Source organism: Podarcis muralis, chromosome 4 (assembly GCF_964188315.1).
Source record: "Podarcis muralis chromosome 4, rPodMur119.hap1.1, whole genome shotgun sequence".
In the NCBI taxonomy this organism is placed as follows: domain Eukaryota; kingdom Metazoa; phylum Chordata; class Lepidosauria; order Squamata; family Lacertidae; genus Podarcis; species Podarcis muralis.
This window is the reverse complement of record NC_135658.1, coordinates 7,446,209-7,465,577: the sequence shown is the minus strand read 5'-3', so window position 1 is coordinate 7,465,577 and position 19,369 is coordinate 7,446,209. Positions and strand designations below refer to the sequence as shown.

The 19,369-nt window shown below is 45.4% G+C and overlaps 1 long non-coding RNA gene across 1 annotated transcript; it reads right to left on the bottom strand.

The window, feature by feature from the left end:
• Positions 1–675: 675 nt before the first annotated feature.
• On the bottom strand, positions 676–9,323 carry LOC144327448 (uncharacterized). Its single transcript, XR_013392492.1, has 4 exons — positions 8,985–9,323; positions 2,395–2,610; positions 1,889–2,003; positions 676–851 (listed from the first exon to the last, which is right to left on the bottom strand). It is a non-coding gene; the product is annotated as an uncharacterized LOC144327448 (long non-coding RNA).
• Positions 9,324–19,369: the final 10,046 nt, after the last annotated feature.

The window sequence follows — 19,369 nt, the reverse complement described above, 5'->3', positions numbered from 1 at the left end:
TTGACTGTAAATATAAGAAATCAGGATGAGTCTGAGGAGTGGGAATAAAATGGAGAATACTTAAATAATTACAGTAGCCAGATAAATTCCCAAGTAGGACAAGATATAAGGAAATGCAGCTCAACAAGGATTAAATATGAACCCATGGAGGGATGTGTGGGGAAGTAAAAGAATGTAGGATAAGTGATTATAAAGTGGATGTATCAAACTATGGAAATTGCATAATTTTATTTATTTATTTTTTAAAGGATGTACAATCGGAAAAGGTTGAAAAAACGGCCCAGTGCAAAGGGCGGAGCAGTCATCCATTCTGATTTCTCTGTGGGAGTGTTTGCACATCTTCCTGTTAATCTTTCGTTCGACTCATACTTTTCAATGCACTTCCCTGCTACTTTCCAGACAGCAAAAAAGGGGCACCTTTAAAAAACTGTATTTATTGTGCTAGACTGCTTTAATCCACTTTAAATGTGCAAATCTAGAGTGCTGCCATGCACCCGAGTTTGTCCTGCAAAACACTGATAAATCTGGAGGCACCCGTAGGTGCCCTGAGCTCAGAAGTGCGGCAGAAGGGACACACACACACCCCGCCCATCTTGTCTTTTCCTGCCCGCTCCTAGGTCTGGATAGTGAAGCTGCCATAACTAATGATAAAGAAATGAAACGATTCATTAGAAGTCAGAGCAAAAGCCGAGGAGAAATAATTTTATTGTTTGCACGCTGTTTGCTGCACTGAAGGGGCTGCCGTTTTCTGCTCTTTGTTGCCTGCAACCATCCTCAATAAATTCTCTTCACAGCCCAGTCACTCGGTTATTAATCCAAATTGCTATCCCAACATGCCTGATATGCAGCAGCTGTAAACAGAAAGAATAAATGGTTAAGACTGGGTTTCCCCAGCCACTCTGGGCGGCTCCCAACCGGATATTAAAAACACAATACACAATACTAAGAAAACTGTGTATGTACTATGCCTTTAAAGCTCAATCAAATGACATTCTTTCCCTCAAAGAATTCTGGGCACCGTAGTTTAGCGCTCACAGAGTTGCAGTTCCCACCAACCCTGAACAAACTGCAGTGCCCAGAATTCTGTGAGGGAAAGAATGTGCTTTAAAGGAATGGTGTGTGCGCACAGCTAGTAGTGACAAAAGATGGTTTTCTGGTGCATGAATTTTTAAAACAAAACCACACTGAGACATCGCAGGAGTTTAGGGTGGTCACCTGTGAGTTTGCCAAAAAGGAGGACAAAAGATTTACAGATTTGCATATATTCTGCACATGTTAATTCATAGATAGATAGATGCAAATTTAGAAATAATTGCTAGGATTTAAAACTGCATATGATGCATCTCACCATACTGGGGAAGACGACCCAGGTCACTTGCAAACTATTGATGGGCAACTACTATTTTATTTTATTTATTTATTGAATTTGTATACCGTCCTATACTCGGAGGTCTCAGGGTGGTTCACAGAACTTTAGATTTCCGTTACCACCAAGTCACATGCAATTTAATAAGTTCTACCCAATTCTGTAGATTTTTGGATGTTGGGAGAAACTGAAAATTGGTTTTCAGTGTGTCATGAGCCAGTCACTCACTCTCAGCCTAACCTACCTCTCAGGGTTGTTGTGGGGATTAAAGAGGGTGGGGGAGAATTACGTACACCACCTTGAGATCCTTAGAGAAAAGTTGGACTATAAACACAAGAAATAAATAGTAACAAATAAAGAACATTTCAGCCATCGCGTTACAGAAGTTTGGTTCTGTTGCCTAGTTTCCATTTAAGTTTGGTTTCCCTTATTTCCCACCAGGCTGTTGCGCTCTGAGAATTATTTATCATCTCGACAACAGAAAGATCAGAACAGGGAAGGGGGCATAGAAAGGAGACTTACACCAAGCCTTCAGCACAGTCTTCGGGCCCCAGAGATTTTTCCTGGGGGAAACAGTCCTTCCGGCAGTAGCCTCGGTAGTTTCCGCAACCCCATTCTCCAGTGCGAACATCCAGACCTGTGAACGGCAACAGCAGAAAGGAAAAACCAAGCACATGAATGCCCTCTTAAAATATTTCAAATCAATACAATCTTTGCATCTAGACAGCGGTGAAGCTCACTGGGTGACCTGGGCCACTTACCACCTCAGCCTCACTTATCTCACATTGTGGGGATAAAATAGGAATGGCAGAATCATAGAATTGTCAAGTGGGAAGCTATCCCTAAGGGTCCTAGGGAATCACAGCTGAAGCATCCCTGGCAGATGGTCTACCAGCCTCTGAACGGCTGCCACAGTTCCTTTGAGGAAAGGGGATTGATTTGTTATTGTTTTTAAGGTCAAGGGATAAAGGATACTGATAGTTACCCCTCTAAAAATTAAGGGATGAGGGATATTGCCCCATACTCACAGACAGCAGCAGCTATAGTCAGCAACAGCACCAACAAAAAGAAATTAAGGTTCACAAAGGCAGCCATTTCCTTGGAGAGAATTCAAGATGAAGCAGACCGACTTGGCTCCACAAACTCCTTCTGCTTAGAAATCCACAGGGGACAATTGCACCGTTCAATGGGATCCCTTTGAATTGATATTCCCACAGGACAAGGGAGTCCCTCAGAGAGCAAATCTGTAGTGTGTAGAGGGGGAAAGAGCTGTATAGATTTAGGAGTCAATGACGGGTGGCGTATCTTATGACACACAGTTAATGAAATTAAAAAGCTGGCCCATCGGCCTGGTCACAAGAAACCTATTGGAGACTTCTGAAGAGAACCCCTGTATGGGGTCAGGAAATGAAGAGGTTTCGCCTGACTCGGCGGGTAAGGATTTCAATTAGTGTTAACGACATACACTAAAGTCCCTATGGATCAGCCCAAGGGCTGCCAACTTTTTGGAAGAGCGGACACATTTTGAATTTTGAGATTGCTGGATGTGCCACTCACACAATAGCTTCCACAGAGGAGGCATGGCACAATGCAAAATGGCTGGCTGTGGGGAACGGCGTAACCCAAAATGAGAGAGACAACCACTCTTGACAGCCTTATATTTACCATGGGAAGACAGCTATGTCCTGATTATGGAGATCACACACACACATAGATGATGTTGCTATCTAAGAACAACAGGGTAACAAAACAACACCACCACAAACTGGCTTATAAGTATAAAACCAAATTTACTAGAATAATAACTAGACAAAGCCACAACGGCAAGGCTAGCACACTGGAGAATATGAAAAAGTTTTTCAAAGCAGTTTTTCTTTTCCATCGTGGCGGCACGGGGTTGCCGTTCTGTGACTGGACTTGCGCTACTAATTGAATGGTTCATTTACCCAGTCTGTATAACGTTTACTGCACATGTAACTTGTTAAGATAGAGTTGTACATTTATCCACTCCATGTTTACAGTATCTCCAGGCTTTGTCTTGCACATGGCACCTTAGTATGTTTGTTGTTTGAATGCTTACAAGTCTATCTCTCTTCTAGCTATTATTCTAGTAAATTTGGTTTTATACTTATAAGCCAGTTTGTGGTGGTGTTCTTTTGTTGTATCATTATTACTGTCACCAAAGTTGATACTTTGTGTATATAATAACAACAGGGAACATTCCTCAGCACCAGGAAAAAATCACAACGTTCCCACACCACACTCCTTTCACAGATACGGCCTAGAAGATGCTGCACACTTTGCCCCAAATTTTTATTTCTCGCAGGGCTACAAACATACTTTTTTCAAAGCAAAAGCTCAGAATCTGGGGCACCTGCCCAGTTGCACCACCCGAAGCCTTTATGGTTGAATAGGCAATCTCTCTACCCAGGCAATTCTGGGAACTTTAGCTCTGCGAGGGGAATAGGAAGTCTCCTAACAATTTTTGGCATCCTTGAGGATGGGGGGGGGGCACGACAGTTTCAGGTGGTTGGATGGCCATCTGTTCTGGATGCTTTAGCTGAGATTCCTGCATTGGGGTCCCTTCCAACTCTACAATTCTGTGGTCTCATCCTGTATCACTTTAGATGCATGGAGAATGTGGTCCAAGTCCGCCAAGGTGCTCTCCTAACTTGTAGATGGAGCTGGCCCTACCAGGAGGCCGAGTGATGCAGCTGCCTCAGGCAGCCAATGCTGAAGGGTGGCGAGGGGACAGAGCTCTTGAGTGTGTGCCATGAAGTCTTTCCTGGGCCCCTTAAGCTCCCCTCAGAGCCAATGGAAGATGCTGGTGAGATTCAGGTTACATCCGCATGGTGCTTTTAAGGCCCATGGCTTCCCCTAGAGAATTCCAGGAAGTGTCACCTGCCCCTTACAGAAGCACAGTTCCCAGCACCCTCAATGAATTCCAGTTCGCAGGATTCTCTGGGGGGGAAGTCATGTGCTTGAAACCTTGTTCTTTGCTTCAGGCAGCAAAGTGTGTTGGGCCGGCCCTGATTGTGTAGGTTGTGTCCGACAAAGCACATCATCATTTTATTATTTATATGCCACCCAACGGACTGGGTTGCCCCAGCCACTCTGCGTGGATTCCAGCAAAATATAAACAACATCAACAACATAAAAAACTTCTCTGTACAGGGCTGCCTTCAGATGTCTTCTAAAAGTCAGGTAGATGTTTATTTCCTTGAAATCTGATGGGTGGGTGTTCCACAGGGCAGGCGTCACTACTGAGAAGGCCCTCTGCCTGGTTCCCTGTAATCTCACTTCTTGCAATAATAATAATAATAATAATAATAATAATAATAATAATAATAATAATAATTTGTTTGTACCCCCCCATCTGGCTGGGTTTCCCCAGCCCCCAGCCACTCTGGGTGGCTTCCAACAAAGATTAAAAATACATTAAAATGTCACACATTAAAAACTTCCCTGAACAGAGCTGCCTTCAGTTGTCTTCTAAATGTCAGGTAGTTGTTTATCTGTTTGACATCTGATGGGAGGGCGTTCCACACGGCGGGTGCCACTACTGAGAAGGCCCTCTGCCTGGTTCCCTGTAACCTCACTTCTCGCAGTGAGGGAACTGCCAGAAGGCCCTCTGCACTGGACCTCAGTGTCTGGGCAGAACGATGGGAGTGGAGACGCTCCTTCAGGTATACTGGGCTGAGGCCGTTTAGGGCTTTAAAGGTAAGCACCAATACTTTGAATTGTGCTCAGAAACGTACTGAGGGTACCAACCGAAGGCCCTCAGAGGTGGACCTCAGTGTCCAGGCTGGATGATGGGGATGGAGATGTTCCTTCAGGTATACAGGGCAAAGGACATTTGGCGCTTTAAAGGTCAGCACTAGTACTTTGAATTGTGCATAGAAACGTACTTAACTTTGTAGCAATCGTTTGCATCTTCTAAAACTCTCTCTCAGCAAACTAGCTTGAGAAATACCAGCAAAATGGCACCTTGCCATTCAAGATAACCATCTGCTTGGCGGAGCTAGGCGGAAGGAGGGGTGTCACACCGTTTTGCCAATGCCTTGTGCATCATGCTGTTCTGCTTTGGGTAGAGAAGGGTCATTAGGTTCTCTGGCCTGCGGAAGCCCTTGGATTCCTTACTAGAATAATAATGATGATTTTGCTCCTCTCCACCATGCCCCCTGGTCCATGTGCGTATTTGCTGACCCCAAATTACACTCCTGAGACAGTGATGGGAAGAGAGGAAATGCGAGGAAGTTCGTGTTTGCGTCCGACTTCTCATCTTCATGCCCTGTAAGAACCATGAAGGAAGTTGATCCAGAATTCCTCCTGGTGGTCTGGCAAGGCATGGAGGCCACAGTTGCATGGTTCATGTTGGCTCATAGCCTCAGATGCTCCTTGGCCCATATTGTTTTCTACAGAAGGTGCCAAGTACATTTTTCTCATGGATAATCCTTGTTGGCGTGGCCCCATCTGCACGGGACATTTAAAGCAGTGCCGCGCTGCTTTCAACAATCGTAGCTTCTCCCAAAGAATCCTGGGAACTGGGAGTTGTTTGGAGTTTTTCCAGACAGCTCCCAGATAGTTTACACAGAATGTAAAGGCAGCCCATGTTCCCCAAGTCTCGTCCAGAGCTCAGGAGAGCATGCCGGTGTCCCACAACTCTGATCCTATATGTTCAGTGTTATGTACTGAGTTGAATAGGATCCAAAAGGCAGCAGTCTGATTGGTCCTAGAACAATAGGATCCAGAATGCAGCAGTCTGATTGGTCCTAGAACAATATGATCCAGAATGCAGCAGTCTGATTGGTTCTACCACAATAGGATTAGAATGCAGCAGTCTGATTGGTCCTAGAACAATAGGATTCAGAATGCAGCAGTCTGATTGGTCCCAGAACAATAGAATCCAGAATGCAGCAGTCTGGTTGGTCTGCAGGAGCCACCCAATCCAGCTCCAGGTGGAAAGGAATCCGCAACCTGATTGGCCTGCAGGAGAATCCCAGAATTAGCCAATCACGTGGGGTACATTGTCTGAATAATGTATATAAGGCAGACATTCTGGGGGAACTTCCATTCCTCCTCACCACTATGAGCTGAATAAAGAGCATGAAATCCACTCTCAACTCAGAGTATATTTCATTCCGTAAGCTGGATTTCAAGCATCTAGACAGGCAAGGAATTGAGGAGAAGAAGAAGAAGAGTTTGGATTTGATATCCCATTTTATCACTACCCTAAGGAGTCTCAAAGCGGCTCACATTCTCCTTTCCCTTCCTCCCCCACAACAAACACTCTGTGAGGTGAGTGGGGCTGAGAGACTTCAGAGAAGTGTGACTAGCCCAAGGTCACCCAGCAGCTGCATGTGGAGGAGCGGGGAAGCGAACCCAGTTCCCCAGATTACGAGACTACCGCTCTTAACCACTACACCACACTGGCTCCTAATTGAGAACCCTGACGCTGGCAATTGTACACACTTTGGTGATCAAATAGTGAAACTTTTATTAGAAATAAAAGGTACGGGGAAAGCAGGCTGCAGAATGTATACCAAGTCATCTTTGGAACTTGCCTCTCCTTGATGCCTTAAAAAAAAAATTATCTAAATGGAGGGACACATCACAGCCCCATCTGCGCCTTTGTATTTGTAGGAACAACAAACGGCCTCTTTCGCGGCAGGACTTGGAACCAAGACCTCTCTCTGCATAACAAGCAGGATGTTGGCAATAAACTGACCACAACATTCCCCTCTTCCTATTTTGAACAGGAACCCTGACCTGTTTGGATCACGCAACCTTCCTGCCGCTGCGTCCGGTCCTTGCTTCCCCACGGCCGGCCAGAGAGGAAAAACGTTGGCCTTTGATATTTGGAAGTGAAATGTGGTGCTTCCTCCAGAAAGGAGGAAAATAACTGGGCGATAAACACACGCAAATGAAACGAGGCGGGTTGGCTCGTATCTGTGCGTGTTCACAAACCTTAGCTGAGCTGGTGTAGCACAGGAGAAAACAAACTCTTTGCATGTGGAACTCTCTCTGCCTAATGAGGTGTGTGTGGCCTCATCTCCTCCTGGCTTCAGGAAGTTGGTCAACAAGACGCAACTTTTTTGCCGCTATTAGTCATTGTTGTGCATTTTCAATGCAACAAGCTATGTTTTTCCCTGTTATGGATGTTATGTATTCTTGATCTACTTGTTTTTACTGTAAGCCACCTTTTGGGGGGCTATAAATCATGTACAGTCATACCTCGGGTTGAATACGCTTCGAGTTGAGCGCGTTCGAGTTGCGCTCCACGGCAACCCGGAAGTAATGGAGCGTGTTACTTCCAGGTTTCGCCGCTTGCACATGCGCAGACACTCAAAATGACGTCACGCGCATGCGCAGAAGCGGCAAAAAGCAACGCGCGCACGCGCAGACGTGCCATCGCTAGTTACGTTTGCTTCTAGATGCGAACAGGGCTCCGGAACAGATCCCATTCGTATCTAGAGGTACCACTGCAAATAATGTTACATGTGAACCCTATTTCCAAGCGGCGAGAGACTCCAGGGGTTCCAGGCACTTACCCAGGTTTGGTTTCCTTGGGATGAAGGTCAGCGGAGACTGTGGTGTCTAGGATATATGGTTTGATTTGCACATACATTTAACAGTTTGAAAGCACGCCAGTGCAAGTAGATAAATAGGTACCACTGCGGCGGGAATGTAAAGGGGGTTTCTGCCATGGTGTTCCGTTGTGCCAGAAGCAGTTTAGTCCTGCTGGCCACATGACCTGGATAGCTGTCTGTGGACAAACGCCGACTCCCTTGGCCTGAAGGCAAGATGAGCTCCACAACCCCAGAGTCGCCTTTGACTGGACTCAACAGTCCAGGGGTCCTTTGCCTTTACCTTTTTTACATTTAACCTGGCATTGATGCCAAAACAGAGCTTGCTTCTCCATTAGCACAGATCAAGCATGGCTAGCTACCAACCTGCTTCCAGCTCAGATCACACACCCTGCTCTGGCTATTGTTCTCCTACCTAGCAGCCAGGTGACAGTGGTGGATGAAAAGCCCACACATTAGACTGGAGGGCATCATCCCTTAGTTTTAGTTCTTGCAACTGAGATTATTTCGAGATGCTGATGGCCAGCTAAGGTCATTGCCTGACCAGTCAAGCAACCTCCTCAATTAGATTCCAACCCTTACTGGGCACAGGACCCCAGGTACTGGAAGGGATTAAGGGTGTCATTGAACTGACCCGCCCCGGCAAAAAAAAACCCCTACAACATTAAATGTTTACAGCACATGCTGCTTGAGTAAAAATGTAAAAAAAAAAGGGGGGGGGGATAGAGCATGGGTAGGCAAACTAAGGTCCAGGGGCCAGATTCGGCCCAATCCTTGTCTAAATCTGGCCCGTGTTTGGTCCGGGAAACAGTGTGTTTTTACATGAGTAGAATGTGTGTTTTTATTTAGAATCATAGAATCATAGAGTTGGAATAGACCACAAGGGCCATCGAGTCCAACCCCCTGCCAAGCAGGAAACACCATCAGAGCACTCCTGACATATGGTTGTCAAGCCTCTGCTTAAAGACCTCCAAAGAAGGAGACTCCACCACACTCCTTGGCAGCAAATTCCACTGTCAAACAGCTCTTACTGTCAGGAAGTTCTTCCTAATGTTTAGGTGGAATCTTCTTTCTTGTAGTTTGGATCCATTGCTCCGTGTCCGCTTCTCTGGAGCAGCAGAAAACAACCTTTCTCCCTCCTCTATGTGACATCCTTTTATATATTTGAACATGGCTATCATATCACCCCTTAACCTCCTCTTCTCCAGGCTAAACATGCCCAGCTCCCTTAGCCGTTCCTCATAAGGCATCGTTTCCAGGCCTTTGACCATTTTGGTTGCCCTCCTCTGGACACGTTCCAGTTTGTCAGTGTTCTTCTTGAACTGTGGTGCCCAGAACTGGACACAGTACTCCAGGTGAGGTCTGACCAGAGCAGAATACAGTGGCACTATTACTTCCCTTGATCTAGATGCTATACTCCTATTGATGCAGCCCAGAATTGCATTGGCTTTTTTAGCTGCCACGTCACACTGTTGGCTCATGTCAAGTTTGTGGTCAACCAAGACTCCTAGATCCTTTTCACATGTACTGCTCTCAAGCCAGGTGTCCCCCATCTTGTATTTGTGCCTCTCATTTTTTTTGCCCAAGTGCAATACTTTACATTTCTCCCTGTTAAAGTTCATCTTGTTTGTTTTGGCCCAGTTCTCTAATCTGTCAAGGTCGTTTTGAAGTGTGATCCTGTCCTCTGGGGTGTTAGCCACCCCTCCCAGTTTGGTGTCATCTGCAAATTTGATCAGGATGCCCTTGAGTCCATCATTTAAAACACATCTATGGGTTATTTGTGGGGCATAGGACTTCGTTCATTTTTTTTTTTCTTCAAATTATCGTCTGGCCCCCAACAAGTTCTGAGGGACAGGGGACTGGCCCCCTGCTGAAAAAGTTTGCTGACCCCTGGGATAGAGGAAAAATAGGGGTGCCTGCCCTGGACCACCACTTGCTATGCTTGCTGGAAGCAGGGATCCTTGCCCAGACTCAGTCCTGGTGCCAGCCTTCATTTTTATATAAATTTACAGTAGTACCTCGGGTTACATACACTTCAGGTTACATACGCTTCAGGTTACAGACTCCGCTAACCCAGAAATAGTACCTCGGGTTAAGAACTTTGCTTCAGGGTGAGAACAGAAATCGTGCTCCGGCGGCGCGGCGGCAGCAGGAGGCCCCATTAGCTAAAGTGGTGCTTCAGGTTAAGAACAGTTTCAGGTTAAGAACGGACCTTCGGAACGAATTAAGTACTTAACCCGAGGTAACACTTTATATAAATATGAAATTTTGCCATTTAAAAAAATATGTGTGGTTTTGATAGCAGTTGTTTGCCCTCGCACTCTCAGGAACAGCGAAATGGTGAGCAGGTGCCTTACGCCAGCATCAATTTGAAAAAAACTTGCTATTCCCCATGGCAATGGAATATGGAAAAGCTTTCAAACGAAATGACATTCCGAACGAATGTTATCAATGAGGGCAGTCGGGAAGATTCCACAGCACAGCAACTTGTGTGTTTGGGCTGATATTAGGGAACAGGTTCTGGGGTCCTTTTGAAAGAGAATGAAGTGCTGGGGAGGGAAGGAGAAAGTGGGCTTTCTGTTGCAAGCAACAAGCTGGGATACGCTTCGTTTACTTCATTTGCAGCAAAGGCCACCAGATAACGGGAAAATTATTGGGACTCCATTTCTGCAAACTGGCAGTAGAAAATGAGAGTATGAATTCTGTCCTGGAAACAATTCCCGAATGCCACCTGATCTTGCACTTTTTTTTGTTTTTTTAATGCAATAGCAATGCTTATCTGTTTTAAAAGTTCTGTTTATTCTAAGGATATGTATAAAAGGTAAAGGTAAAGGTACCCCTGCCCGTACGGGCCAGTCTTGACAGACTCTAGGGTTGTGCGCCCATCTCACTCAAGAGGCCGGGGGCCAGCGCTGTCCGGAGACACTTCCGGGTCACGTGGCCAGCGTGACATCGCTGCTCTGGCGAGCCAGAGCCGCACACGGAACGCCGTTTACCTTCCCACTAGTAAGTGGTCCCTATTTATCTACTTGCACCCGGGGGTGCTTTCGAACTGCTAGGTTGGCAGGCGCTGGGACCGAACGACGGGAGCGCACCCCGCCGCGGGGATTTGAACCGCCGACCTTTCGATCGGCAAGCCCTAGGCGCTGAGGCTTTTACCCACAGCGCCACCCGCGTCCCTTAAGGATATGTATACATTTTATATATTCATTTTAGAGCAACCCTTGCACTTTTTTGGGGGGGGGGGATCGAACACTTGGGGGTTTTTTTTGTTTCAATCTGCTGTGTTCCATGGGCTGATGTACAAAGTGTTATTCATTCATGATAGCAGTTAATTGGCCCCCGGCTGCCCTGGGGTTCCCAGGAGAAGTGGAAACAAGACAAACAGGGCAGATCACAAAGCAGATCAGGACCCTGGACAGCTCCCAGGCAATGCCCCCATCCCATACTGCTCCTACTAAGCAGAACGTAGAAGGTGTCTCAGCCAAGAGCTGTGGCCATCCAACACCTTATTATAGGTAGATCTCATCTTACGTGGAGGTTATACTCCTAGCTATCCTGCGTATAAGCAAAATCACGTAAAGCCAAGGTGACCCTCTTGAATGGCCCTGCGCAACCATCACTATCTGTCCAAAGCTGGTGCTGAGCAGACCTTGCCCCCACCCCCGGGTGGAGAGATGTTTAAGGCCCCCATCTTGCTTACAGCCTGACCAAGAAGCAGAAACCAGGATAAAAGGAAAGGGGTGCGCATAAATGAATGGCAAAAATTCCTTTGGAAGAGTTTCCTTTCGCCCAACACCCGGTAGCTTGGACTTCTGCAGGGCGGGTGGCAATTTGTCTTTTGGCACAAAGGTCTTCAAGCTTTATTGTGAGAAACACTGACGAACATTATCTGGATCCATAACTGAACAGGGAGTCAAATGATGTATCTGAGGCCTTGCCCTGGTTGTATTATGTGAGATTTGACTAGGAACAATGAGTTTTACCAGTGTTGTCTTGGACAACGCTTTTCTCATAAACATAGTTAACAGTCTTTCTTATGGTCCTTTCTCCCCTACTTTTTTTAATGAGTGAGAAAGTAAACAACGGACAGCAGCACATTCCTTTATGCTTGTTGCAATGTACTTTTAGGAAGTACAGTGGTACCTCTGATTACATACTTAATTTGTTCTGGAGGTTCATTCTTAACCTGAAACCATTCTTAACCTGAGGCGTACTTTCGCTAATGGGGCCTCCCACTGCCGCCGCACAATTTCTGTTCTAATCCTGGGGCAAAGTTCTTAACCCGAGGTACTACTTCCAGGTTTGCAGAGTCTGTAACCCAAAGTGTTTGTAACCCGAGGTGTTTGCAACCCGAGGTACCACTGTAGTGGAAACGATGAGACATTATAGACTCCACGTGAAAGCGCCGACTTTGTCTTGCTGACGTCACATGCGGGGGTTGTGATGTTCAAAGGTTCCCTTGCCGCATGTGCAGCTTCCAGGAGACTTGAGCAGGAAGAACCAGCTGCACAGATATAAAATGGGGGACACCTGGCTTGACAGCAGAACCTGTCAAAGGATCTAGGGGTCTTGGTGGGCCACAGGTTTAGGTGAGTCAACAGTGCAACAAAAAACAGCTAATGTGATTCTAGGCTACATCAACAGAAGTCTAGCGTCCAGATCAAGGGAAATAATAGTCCTGCTCTACAGTGGTACCTCGGGTTACATATGCTTCAGGTTACATACGCTTCAGGTTACAAACTCCGCTAACCCAGAAATAGTGCTTCAGGTTAATAACTTTGCTTCAGGATGAGAACAGAAATTGTGCTGCGGCGGCGCAGCGGCAGCAGGAGGTCCCATTAGCTAAAGTGGTGCTTCAGGTTAAGAACAGTTTCAGGTTAAGAACGGACCTCTGGAACCAATTAAGTACTTAACCTGAGGTACCACTGTATTATGCCTTGGTCAGATCACACCTGGAGTCCTGTGTCCAGTTGTGGGAACCACATTTTCAAGAGGATACCTCTGGAATATGTGCAGAAGAGAGTGACCAAGATATAAGGGTCTAGAAACAAGGCATTATGAGGAACGGTTGAGGGAGTTGGGTATGTTTAGCCTGAAAAGAAGATTGAGATGTGATAGGATAATGGTAAAGGGACCCCTGACCATTAGGTCCAGTCGTGACTGACTCTGGGGTTGTGGCGCTCATCTCGCTTTATTGGCCAAGGGAGCTGGCGTACAGCTTCCGGGTCATGTGGCCAGCATGACTAAGCCGCTTCTGGCGAACCAGAGCAGCGCATGGAAATGCTGTTTACCTTTCTGCCGGAGCGGTACCTATTTATCTACTTGCACTTTGACGTGCTTTCGAACTGATAGGTTGGCAGGAGCAGGGACCGAGCAATGGGAGCTCACCCCATTGCGGGGATTCGAACCGCCGACGTTCTGATTGGCAAGTCCTAGGCTCTGTGGTTTAACCCACAGCGCCACCCGTGTCCCATGTGATAGGATAGCCATCTTCATATATTTCAAAGATGGAAGATGGAGCAAGCTTGTTTTCTGCTGCTTCAGTGGATTCAAGTTACAAAGAAGAAGATTCTGACTAAAATTTAGGAAGAACTGTCCGACAGTAAGAGCCATTCAACAGTGGAACCGACTACATACCTCAGAAGGTGGTGAACGCTCCTTCATTGCGGGTTTTCATGCAGAGGCTAGATGGCTATCTGCCAGGGATTCTTTAGCTGTGATTAGGGGCTAGACTAAACCAAGCTTGGGGTCCCTTCCAATCCTATGGCTTCTATGATGCAAGCAATCCTCCTAGTGGCACAGGACAGATGTATAGGGAAACGTAATAATCTGCCTCATACTGAATCAGACTGTTGATGCCTCTAGCTCAGGGGATGTGGGTAGCGCTGTGGTCTAAACCACACAGCCTAGGGCTTGCCAATCAGAAGGTCGGTGGTTCGAATCCCCGTAACAGGGTGAGCTCCTGTTGCTCTGTCCCAGCTCCTGCCAACCTAGCAGTTCGAAAGCACGCCAGTGCAAGTAGATAAATAGGTACCGCTGCAGCGGGAAGGTGAACGGCGTTTCTGTGCACTCTGGTTTCCGTCATGCTGTTCTGTTGTGCCAGAAGCGGTTTAGTCCTGCTGGCCACATGACCCGGAAAGCTGTCTGTGGAAGGCCTGAAAGCGAGATGAACCCCATTCAGGGGTCCTTTACCTTTTACATGTAGCTCAGTACTGTCAACACTGACAGGCAACAGGGCTCCATGATTTCAGACAGGGAACAATAGAGCCCTACCTGGAAATGCCACGCACTGAACCTGGGAACTTCTGCCTGCAAAGCAGATGCAGAAGGTCCCACTGAGCTATGGTGAGCCAGTGTGGTGCAGTGGTTAAGAACAGTAGTCTCGTAATCTGGGGAACCAGGTTCACTTCCCCGCTCCTCCACATGCAGCTGCTGGGTGACCTTGGGCCAGTCACTCTTCTCTGAAGTCTCTCAGCCCCACTCACCGCACAGAGTGTTTGTTGTGGGGGAGGAAGGGAAAGGAGAATGTTAGCCGCTTTGAGACTCCTTCGGGTAGTGATAATGCGGGATATCAAATCCAAACTCTTCTTCTTCTTCTTCAATCTGCACTATCTGCAGACTGAAAGAATCAACGGGACCCAGAGAGCCACTGTACCGCATGGGATAATGAACACTGCTTAGCTCATGGGTAGGCAAACTAAGTCCCGGGGGGCCGGATCTGGTCCAATCGCCTCCTAAATCCAGCCAGCAGACGGTCCGGGAATCAGTGTGTTTTATACAAGTAGAATGTGTCCTTTTATTTAAAATGCATCTCTGGGTTATTTGTGGGGCATAGGAATTCGATCACCCCCCCCCCCAAATATAGTCCAGCCCCCCCACATGGTCTGAGGGGCAGTGGACTGGCCCACGGCTGAAAAAGGTGACTGACCCCTGGCTTAGCTCCTGTTTGTTATATCTTGGAGTGCGCGGTGTGAATCTCTTGAAAGAAGCACCATCACGGCATGCGTCAGGCTCAACCGAGAACCAGCTTAGGCTGGAAGTTCCGCAGGTGAAGTTTTATTATCTGGAAAGTCATCAGTAAAAGCTACTTTTAGATCATTTTATTATTGTTTTAGGCCTTTTAAAACGCTGCAAGCCGCTTGGCTAGTTCCCTAAAGGCACTGTAAGAGTTTTAGAAGTTTTGGAGCTATATAAAAGTTTGTAGTAAGCAGAAGCAAGTAAACACCCATCGTGAAGGATACACGTGGACTTTCAATGAGCTTTTGCATAACAGATCCCCATAACTTGTTTTAAGGCTGCGAAGTTCTGCACTGATTTTTTGGGAAAACCCAAAACAAACACAAAATTCGATGTCCCCAATTACTAGTGTTGCGAGGGAATTTCCCCCCCACACCTTTATCTATCCATGTATAATGTTATAAACTTCTATCATGTCAAAGATCTTCTATCACTGCAGCTGTCTCAGAGAAAAATAATATCCTAATGACCAGTGCTGTTTTTTTCTTTGAAAAAGAGGTGCTGGAGCTCACAATGAAATTCTTCCTTGTTCTCTTAGAATGGAATTGGCACCCATCTGAGAGGCGCTGGCGGAGGAAGAGAGGGGTGGGGTGCCATCGCGGCTGCCCCCCCCCCACTGGGCGCAACACCCCCGCAGGCAGCATGCCAAGCCCCAGTCACGCCCCCATCTGCTCTCCTCGCCCCCCCCCCCCCCCCCGAGCCAGAGCATGAAGCTCTGCCACTGGTTGCTGGAGCTGAGTTCTTGTAAGCTCCAGCTGAACAAAGACCTGCTAATGCCTCTCTCTCTTTTTTTAAATTTTCAAAGATCTTTATTGAAACTTAACATATATACATAACCAAAATTCCCAACGATTCCCTCACATAAAATATAATATCTAAATTACAACAGCTGCATAATTATACACTTAATTAGAAAACCCACCCCCAACCCCTCCACAGCAATTCAACTTCTTTATATTTCTTTCTACCTTTCCCCCCTTGCATTCTATAATAATTTTTGTTAAATTCTGATTTTTCCTTCTTTCTTTATTTGTTTTGTTACTGCTTACATTTTTATTCTAAGCCTATTAACATGTCATTTTTAGAACAATATTTGGACATATAATATTTGAAATACTTCCACTCCATTCTTAACTTTTGCTTTGATCGATATCTTATAATTGAAGTTAATTTTGCCAATTCTATATACTCACTTAATTTACAAATCCACTCTTCCTTTGTTGGTGTGTCCTGAGATTTCCATTTGGTAGCAATCACTACCTTGGCAGCTGTTGTTGCATATAAAAAGATTTTTTTTCCATATGTGGTATGTCTTTGCCCACCAACCCTAACAGATAAGCTTATGCTAGTGCCTCTCAAACAGAGTCTCACACAGAAAGACACCATATAATTGTTTTTAAACAGAAAAAAAAGTTCAATTTTTTATTTTTATTTTTTAATTTCATTTTCAAAAACAGGAACAGAGAGCATATTGAACCCCCTAAATCAGGCATGTCCAAAGTCCGTTTCCAGGATCCGGCCCCTGCGGCAGTTTATTTCCTGGGGTAAAAATTCTAAAAAAAAATCAACAACTTCAATCCTAAAAGAAGCTCAACAACTCCAACCCTGAAAAAAGCTGAACAACTTCAATCCTAAAAAAATGTCAACAACTTTGGTCGGCCCCCACAGCCCTTCGCTTCATCAAATCTGGCCCTCTTTGAAAAAAGTTTGGACACTCTAAATGTTTCTTATAAATAAATTCTAGAGAGTTTAGTCGGGTTTACTGTTCCGTAGGTGCAACAGGGACTGCAGCTTTACAATGCACTCCCAGGCTTGTTTACTTGGAATTAAGCCCTGCTAAATTCATGGAAACACAGAACTTGTTGGCGAGGTACCCAAAGGTCATCCAGTCCAACCCCTGCAATGCAGGAATCACAGCTAATTTAACGGAGCTTACACCCATATATACATACACAGGGCATCTGCAACCGCGGCACGCATTTTCCCAGGAGAAAGGGGCAGTATCCAACTCAGTTTTACCCAGTTTTCAACAGACTTGTTAAAATTAATTCAAAAAAGGCCACCTACTGTGGACGTTTGATGGCAGAAAGTGAGGAGGAATTAAAGAACCTTTTATTGAGGGTGAAAGAGGAAAGTGCAAAATTTGGTCTGAAGCTCAACATCAAAAAAACGAAGATCATGGCCACTGGCCCCATCACCTCCTGGCAAATAGAAGGAGAAGAAATGGAGGCAGTGAGAGATTTTACTTTCTTGGGCTCCATGATCACTGCAGATGGTGACAGCGGTCACAAAATTAAAAGACGCCTGCTCCTTGGGAGAAACGCGATGGCAAAGCTAGACAGCATCTTAAAAAGCAGAGACATCACCTTGCCAACGAAGGTCCGTATAGTTAAAGCTCTGGTTTTCCCAGTAGTGATGTATGGAAGTGAGAGCTGGACCATAAAGAAGGCTGATCGCCAAAGAATGGATGCTTTTGAATTCTGGTGCTGGAGGAGACTCTTGAGAGTCCCATGGACTGCAAGAAGATCAAACGCATCCATTCTTAAGGAAATCAGCCCTGAGTGCTCACTGGAAGGACAGATCCTGAAGCTGAGGCTCCAATACTCTGGCCACCTCATGAGAAGAGAAGACTCCCTGGAGAAGACCCTGATGTTGGGAAAGATGGAGGGCACAAGGAGAAGGGGACGACAGAGGACGAGATGGTTGGACAGTGTTCTCAAAGCTACCAGCATGAGTTTGACCAAACTGCGGGAGGTAGTGGAAGACAGAAGTGCCTGGCGTGCTCTGGTCCATGGAGTCACAAAGAGTCGGACACGACTAAACGACTAAACAACAACAACAACACTGTGGACGCGGGTGGCGCTGTGGTCTAAACCACTGAGCCTAGGGCTTGCCGATCAGAAGGTCGGCGGTTCGAATCCCTGTGACGGGGTGAGCTCCCATTGCTCAGTCCCTGCTCCTGCCAACCTAGCAGTTTGAAAGCACGTCAAAGTGCAAGTATATAAATAGGTACCGCTCCGGCAGGAAGGTAAACGGCGTTTCCGTGCAGTGCTCTGGTTCCCCAGAAGCGGCTTAGTCATGCTGGCCACATGACCCGGAAGCTGTATGCTGGCTCCCTCGGCCAGTAAAGCGAGATGAGCGCCGCAACCCCAGAGTCGGCCACGACTGGACCTAATGGTCAGGGGTCCCTTTACCCTTTACCTTTACTCTTTAACCGATGGGTAAGCAAACTAACACCTTCTCAATCCGGCCCACAGACAGTCTGGGAATCAGCGTGTTTTCACATGAGTAGAATGTGTGCTTTTATATAAAATGCATCTTTGGGTTATTTGAGGGGCATAGGAATTCATTCATTTCCCCCCGCCAAAAATATAGTCCGGCCCCCCACAAGTTCTGAGGGACAGTGGACCGGCCCCCTGCTGAAAAAGTTTGCTGACCCCTGGTTTAACCAGCTCTGACTTCACACTATTTGTGCAATGGGAGCGTTTAGGCAGGCAATTACTTTGCTCCTGTTAGTTTACTGATGGGGCAGGCCCAGGAATAGTTCCGAGGAGCATTATACTTGATTCAATTTAAATGAACTAAAACTGCTGAAAGTCACCAAATTGAATCAGATGCGTGTGGTTTTTCTTTTGCAATATTTCTGCAAAGGGATTCCCCTTTAGGCAATGCTGTATCAGGGAGCTTTGAATGTTTGATGTTTTTTGTTATTATGCTTTTATATGTGATGGAAGCTACCCAGAGTAGCTGGGGCAGCCCAGCCAGACGGGCGGTGTAATAATAATTAAAAAAAATGATAATGATAATAATCACCCATTAATAATACTATATTATTATTATTATTATTATTATTATTATTATTATTATTATTATTATTATACTATAATGATACTATACTATATTATTATTAATTTATTATTATCAGTAGCAGCTGTTATTATTATTAATTTATACGCCACCTAATAATAATATTTATTCATATATTCATAATAATAACAACACTATTATTATATTATATTATATTATATTATATTATATTATTATTAATAATAATTTATTATCATCATCAGTAGCAGCTGTTATTATTATTAATTTATACACCACCTAATATTTATTCATATATTCATAATAATAATAATAATAGTAACAACACTATTATTATACTATATATTATATTAATAATAATAATAACTTATTATCATCATCAGTAGCAGCTGTTATTATTATTATTAATAATTTATACGCCACCTGATAATAATATTTATTCTAATAATATTAATATTAACAACAACAACAACAACAACAACAACAACAACACTGTTGTGAAACTATACTACATTATTATCATTAGTTTATTACTACCACCAGTAGCAGCCGCAGCCAAAATAAACCCCCC